Raw genomic sequence first — 7,781 nt, forward strand, 5'->3', positions numbered from 1 at the left:
AAAGATTCTTCTTATGTATTGAAAGTGCTCTTATCCATAATACCATTATAATAGACCTTTTTTATTTCCAGGTTAAGAACCAGGGCGGTGTCGCTTTGCAGCAAGTCAGTCTCAGAATTAGGCAGTTCTTATTATAAGTAAAGTGAGGGTATTTAACGTCCTGCCCAATAAACCAAGGGAAATGTGTATCTGTTTTTATGCTCTGCTTGCAAAAGCTGTATTTATTTTGGTCGTTACTTACTTCAACCCACAACGTGATGCACTGCCAATGGGCATGCTTGTTTACATATATACCTGTTGAATTATTAAAGCATCTGTGCTTAATAGTCCCTAGGACTTCTTTTACAAAGTCCCCTTGGAAATAAACTTCAAACTGTATTTTATGGAGAAACAGGGAGCTATATTCTATTCTATTTTTGAGAGAGAGCAGGGGAGGAGCAGAGGGGGGGTGGAGAGAGAGAGGAGAGAGAGAGAGAGAGAGAGAGAGAGAGAGAGAGAGAGAGAGAGAATCTTAAGCAGGTTCCATGCTCAGTGGGGAGCCTGCCTCTGAGCTTGATCCTAGGACTCTCTGAGATCATGACCTGAGCCAAAATCAAGAGTCCCACACTCAACCAACTGAGCCAGCTAGCAGCCTGGGAACCATATTTTAAAATAAATGTTTAAAGTATGTTGTTTCATCTTACAGTACATGTTCTTAAAATGCAAGTGATGTTAAAAGTTTCTTGTGTGTTGAGGTTATACCTTTTATTTTACACACAAACCTGAAGGTATTTAATTTTTAAGATTCTACTACGCCATGCAATATAAAAAAATCTGAATGAGTCCTGAGAAATTCTGCAAGCTTAATGAATCGATTCCGATGGTCAATCCTCGACACCTGAAATGTACTATTAAAAATGTATTGTTTGGGTCTGGGAATGTTGGTGCTAGAAGTTAGATATCCTCCCTTCCCTTTGCACAGGTAATGACTGGAAAGAGAAGAGCTCAGGGAAGCTGATAACCGTGTTTCTTGCTGTAGGTGCTGGTTACAAGGGTGAGGTTCATTTTGAGAAAATTCTTGCAGTTACACTTTGCATACTTCTCTGTATTTTACACTCGAATACTTTAAAGTATTTCCAAGTACTTTCCCCTTAAATTTTTAAAGTTGAATTTCCCTCTACTGGAGCCTTCCCTTATCCACAGTTTCAGTTTCTGTGGCTTCAGTTACCTGCAGTCAACTGCGGTCCAAAGCAGATGATCCTCCTTCTGACAGAACATCAGAAGGTCACTAGGAGCCTAACACTAGGTCACAATCCGACGTCACTCATCTCACTTGTTCTTATCACGTAGGCATTTTATCATCTCATATCATCACAAGAAGGGTGAGGATAGTAGATTAAGACATTTTGAAAGACAGAGAAACCACATTCACATGGCTTTGCTTTTACTACAGAATATTGTTAAACTTGTTCCATTTTATTTTTAGTTATTGTTACTTTCTTACTGTTATGAGTAAAACTTTATCATGGGTATATATGCATAGGAATATATATGGGAATATATATATATGGTTTGGTACTATCTATCTATATCATCTATATCTATATCTGTCTATAGTTTGGTACTATCTATGGTTTCCAGTGTTCACTCGGAGGGCCTGGAGCATATTTCTTGCACAGAGAGGGGGGACTACTATACAGAAACAGCTGATAGCACAGGTAATGAAAATTCATAGTTTCAAGAAACTAAACCCTTTCCGAAACTGCTGATTATGAGTTACTGTACTGTAGTTTTCTTTTTTTGTTTTTGGCCACATTTCAAAGCTGTGGGTTTCTTTTTCTGCTTATCATAAACATGAATCCAAGGGACATTGCCCCAACCTTTAAAATTATACCCCATACACTCTTGAGTGTTTGGACTTTGGCTTTTGTAGCCCAAGCTTGAGTCTCTGCTTCCTCCAACACTAGCTTAGTGAGTCCTTCATGACACCTGACCAAGCTGAGCTGCATATGACTGAGACCTTATAAGGTGATTCAGAGTCGTTGGCTTCAGGTGGGCTTAAAATAAAATAAAGTGAAGACTTTGGAAACACAGTGTGGCAATTCCTCTTAAAGCTAAACATAAAGTTATCATTTGAGCTAGTAATTCCATTCATGGGCATATACCCAAGAGAAATGAAAACAAAAGCTGTACACAAATAGCATTATTCACCTGCACCAAAAGGTAGAAACAGCCCAATTGTGGATAAACAAAATGTGGTAATCCATGCTAATGGAGTATTTTTGCCCATAAAAAAGGAATGCTACAACATGAAGGACTTTGAGCACATTATGCTAAGTAAAAGAAGTCAGTCACAACAGACCACATATTATGTGATTCCGTTTATATGAAATTCCCAGAATAGACAAATCCATACAGACAGAAAGTAGATTAACAGGTGCATTGGTAGCAGGGGATGTGGGGAAAGGGTGAAGGAGAGGAGGGTGAGAGGTAAAGGGTCCAGGGTTAATTTTTGAGGTGATAAAATGTTCTAAAATCAATTGTGGTGAGAATTGTATACTGCTGTGAAGATACTAAAAACTACTGAATTGTATGCTTTAAATGGGTAAATTGTTTCTCAATAAAGATAAATGTGGCAGGTGATGGCTCAGTCAGTTAAGCATCAGATTTTTTTTTTTAATGTTTCATTTATTTCAGAGAGAGAGAGAGAGAGAGTGAGCAGGGGAGGGTCAGAGAGAGAGGGAGACACAGAATCTGAAACAGGCTCCAGCCTCTGAGCTGTCAGCACAGAGCCCGATGTGGGGCTCAAACCCACGAACTGTGAGATCATGACCTCAGCCGAAGTCGGATGCTTAACCGACTGAGCCACCCAGGCGCCCCTAAGCATTTGATTCTTAATCTCAGCTCAGGTCTTGATCTCAGGGGTGTGAGTTCAAGCCCCATGTTCTCCACACTGGGCTGGAGTCGACAACTTAAAAAAAAAGTGAACAAAAAAGATAAATGTGAATTTTATATTAACGAAGGTTTTATCAAAAAAATTAAGAATAAGCAAAGTGAAGAAGAACATGTGGAAAATTTGACCCAGACATTTCATTAATGCCAGCTTTCCTTTCGATCAAAGCCAAATTCCAGGGAGAAACTCCCACCAACTCTTCCCTTCCCTGTACCTCAAAGTCCTGTACCTCCCTTCCACTCCCCGTACTCAAAGCCTTAAGTACTCAGGAATTTAAGTTCCTTCGCTCAGGTTGCGCTGGACACCTTTCCACACACCAGTCAGTCCCTCACGCCCTCCCATCCTTCCTTAGAAGCTCCTGCCTGTCAGCTAATTGCACGTGGTTATTCCCTGATGGAGGAGGAGCTCCTGCAGAAACTCTTCGAAGCACATTCCCTGGCAACCTGCCTCCAGATCCTGCATTTTCCAGAGACAAGAGCCTCTCTGAGCAAGGCACTGTGGGTGCCAGAAGTCCTCATTTAATGTGGTGACTCTGGGGCAGCTTCACAAAGTGTGGTCCTTGGACCCCAGAACCGTTTGGGGAACCACATCATATGCAAGTTTGTGGGCTTCCCTACCACCCATGGAATCCAACCCTCTGGATGAGAAGCCTGGGAACCTGCATTTTAACAAATTCAAAACAACATTGGTGGATGGTACTGTTCAGACCCCAGAATATTTACATGGGAATTTTTGTAGGAGAGGGGACTTGAGGTAGCAAGTTAGCTGGAAGGGGAAGGTAGACGGTTTGGCTTGAAAACAAACGGGGATGGAAATATGCTGGAGGGAGGGGCTCTGCGGGTCCCCGGCCGTCACTGCTGCTCAGGTGACTTGCATGACAGGGAGGAAGGAGACCACCATGTTCTCATGGGAAGGGCACCACATTAGAAGCCAGCCTTCCTGGGTTCCAGCCCCTCCTCCACTCTGTGATCTTGAGCCAGTTCCAAGCTTCCGTAGCTCTCAGTTACTTCATCTGTCAAGTGCAGGTTTGCGATGCTTCATCAGCCTGAGGCTGGGCCATGCAATCAGCTGGAGTCCCTGAGACCTGCCATTTTGAAGTTCAGCCGCTTCTTAACACCAGGGTTTCTGAGCTGACCATCAAGAGAGCGGGGACCAAGAAAAGCAGATGAATTGGGGTGTGGAATGGTTAAACCTGCAGACCCAAAATACCCAGGATCAAATTGGAGATTCATTCTGAACTCCAAGGCCTTGCTTTCCACGGTCTCATATTTTTTCCATGAGGTACAGTATTGCATGAGAATTGTGTCAAAGAAATGGAGTGGCAGCTTCAATTATAACCATTTCCCTTTGCAGAGAAAGAGCTGCAGAACTTTTTTTTTTTTTTAATTAAGAAAGAGCGAGAAGAAAGAAAGCAACCCTGAGCAGAGCTGGCAGGCTGGGCCCCCCATTTTTTTGAAATAATGGTGCAGATTCCTAATGCCACTGGCCTCGAGACAGACTTATGTGTTAAACCAAAGGGCTGCAGCCATGCTGTTTGCATTGTTGAAGCAAACACTGAAAACTTCCTATGATGCAAATCCCACAAAAGACATTTCATGTCCGCTGCCCTAAAATTTATGGCTTATACATTTCTAGGGAAGATAAGCTACACATATATATGTAACAAAATGTGTCTTGTGACAGTGTGGTAGAGAAAGAGAGAGAGAAAGAGAGAAAGAGACAGAGAGAGAGAGATGTCATAATAGAAGAGCTGCCTAAAAGCACATGTACCCCAGTGTTCATAGCAGCACTCTCCACAATAGCTAAAACATGGAAAGAGCCTAAGTGTCCATCAACAGATGAATGGATCAAGATGTGGTTTATCTATACCATGGAATACTACATGGCAATGAGAAACAATGAAATCTGGCCATGTGTAGCAACATGGATGGACCTTGAGGGGGTTATGCTGAGCGAAATAAGTCAGGCAGAGAAGGACAAATATCATATGTTTGCACGTATAGGAGGATTAGGAGGAACTTGACGGAGGAACAAGGGGGAGAAGAAGGGCGGAAATGGTGGGGGAAAAGGAGAGAGGCAAACCATGAGAGACTCTTGAATGCTGACAAAAACTGAGGACTGATGGATGTGGGAGGGAGGGGGGATGGGCATGGAGGAGGGCACTTTGGGGATGAGCACTGAGTGTTATGTGGAAAATAATTTGACAATAAACTATTTGTAAAAAAAAATAAAAATAAAAAAAAAAAAAAGAAGAGCTGCCTAAAGATTCAAGTGTCAGTAGAAGTTAAAACTGCAATTCATCTTTGAGCAGAGACTATTCCTTTTGTTCTGGGGCAATCTCCTGAAAAGGCCTTTTAGTGATGCAAATGGGAAGCCTAGACCATTTGGAAACAAAGATGTTTAGGAAAGCGCCATGTAATAACACGCATGAGCGGCTGCCTTCAGCCGGTGTGACCAGTAGTGCATAGCCTCCTCCACTAAGGGGCTCTTGGTCTGGGTGCTTCTCAGACTCACCAGGGGAACTTTAAAAATATATATAACTTACCGGCGCATCAGTGGCTCAGTCAGTTAAGCATCTGACTACAGCTCAGGTCATGATCTTGCGGTTCATGAGTTTAAGACCCATGAGTTTGAGCCCTGCGTTGGGGTCCCTGCTGACAGCTCAGAGCCTGGAGTCTGCCTCAGAGTCTGTGTCCCCCTCTCTCTCTGCCCCTCCCCTGATTGCACTTTGTCTCTCTCTCAAACATAAATAAGCATTAAAAAATTAAAATATATAAATATATACATATGTGTTTGTGTGTGTATATACAATTTCTAAGCCCCAGTTACAGAGATTTATTTGTGAGCTCTACACTGGGGTGAGGCCCATGCAGATACACTTAGTGAAAAATCCCCCAGAGGTGTAGATGCCCTCAAATATACCTCTGTGACTGTGTGCACACATGCGCGGGTGTGTATTTTCTTCTTTCTAGCAACCATGGAAAAGAGAATCTCAGGCCCCCCGAAGACTGAATCAGAAGATGGGCATTACTGCCCAATAAGCTGCATAAGAGATGACAAAAGGGACTTGGCCTGGACTTAGTGGCCCCCATGTAGACTGAGATGGACATGTCCCCAGATACTTGGTTTTCCCAGACTGTCACACCCTAACTGGAAAATGTACAAAGTCACTGGATCTGACATGTCTTAGCCATTGACCTCCTGAAGACCACAAAGTCACCCCAGAGGCAAGAGGTGGGGTATCCCCAGAAGGAGAAGGTGCAACTACTGTCCACCATCCAGTGGGAGGTCCTTTCTGGGACAGGAAATGACACCTGAGGAAATTTGGAGCTCAGGGTGCAGGAAGAGGAAAACCACTTTGCTTGACCATCTGCCATGACCTGGCTTTGCGCACATTATTTCTAACCCTCACAGAAGATGTCAGGTCGATCCTTGGCTTCATTGGGCTGGAAAAGAGAAGAAAGGGAAAGACAATTATTCATCTCTGTGCCTCCTACACTCATAGTCCCTATTTGCCTTTCAGCAGTCCATAAGGATCACAGAAAAATGGTTTCTCTGCATGAAGGGTTATAATATTAAATCACTCTCCCAGCTCTTCTGAGCCAGGAAACAGCTGCCTGAGGCAGCAGATGGGAGTTCTGTGCATTCAAAAGTTCTATGCATGCTTACCTGCACACCCTGTTCTGATTTAACAAATTGGCGCCCTGACATAACGCCAGTCTTTTGTGCCAAACTCATTTCTACTTTTGGGCCTTCAAATGTGCTGTTCCCTCTACCACGAACACTGTTCCATGTCTACCCCTTGGTTCCCAACTTACAATTACACACATTTCCCTGGGACACTTCTGCCCATCCCTAGATTAGAAATTGGAGCTCCTTTGTCCAGAAGATCATCCTCAGCATCCCCAGGAGCCGCCCCAGAGACCAGAGGAGGTGAGCTTCTTTTGTGCTTCACATCACCCTCTGTTTCCCTTCATAGTTTTCACCACACCATATTGCGATCGCCTGGTTTCTTGTCTAGATTCCTGTCTACACTCTGCATGTTGGAGACACCCATGCTGTTGAGCATGGTCAAGACACGATCTGCTGAGAAGCACGGTAAGTTCCTGCTCCTGTTCATCCCTAGCAGCAACTGCTGGTAAGAGCATGTAATTCGTTCTCCCAAAGGAAGAGTAGCCATGGGTGCCTCCCATGCCAGCTCTCAAAACAGTCCGCTCAGACCATCTCTGACATGGTAGGTTTGGTTACGAAGGAGTTGTCTCTGATTTGTTCAGATCCTTTCCCCCAAAGCTCAACAGCCCAATATATGCCAGTTTGAAGGGAAAAAGATGAGCATGGGTGTTACATGTAAGTGATAAATCACTAACTTCTACTCCTGAAATCATTACACGATTACATGCTGACTAACATAGATTTAAGTACAAATTTTTTAAAGAAAACAAAAAAAATAAAACATTAAAATGAAAAAGGATTCTTGGATCTACCCTATAAAGCTGTCAGTCTCTATAAACTTATTTCTTTAAGCATTTATACCTGCCAGGATTTCTGCCTCTAAGTATGTTTTTATTAAGCTCTTTTATTTTTTCTTGCTTTGTCTTTATCTTTAATAACGTATGTATTAAGTTCTATGTACATCACAGAATGATTATTATTAAACTATGCTAACAATTAAAAAGTGAATGGAAAGAGGTATACATTGCCCACCAGAGATAAGATGCAGTGATGTAACCTGCCAGGACTTTTCTCTCTGTCTCTTGTCACTCTGCCAGGTTTGTCGCCATGAGGGCAGAGAGAGCTGCAGATACTCTGGCATCTCATCTTTAAAACTTGCAGCCAAGAAAAGGGGAAT

The sequence above is a fragment of the Hyaena hyaena genome, unplaced genomic scaffold (assembly GCF_003009895.1).
Source record: "Hyaena hyaena isolate Hyena2069 unplaced genomic scaffold, ASM300989v1 scaffold_341, whole genome shotgun sequence".
NCBI lineage: Eukaryota > Metazoa > Chordata > Mammalia > Carnivora > Hyaenidae > Hyaena > Hyaena hyaena.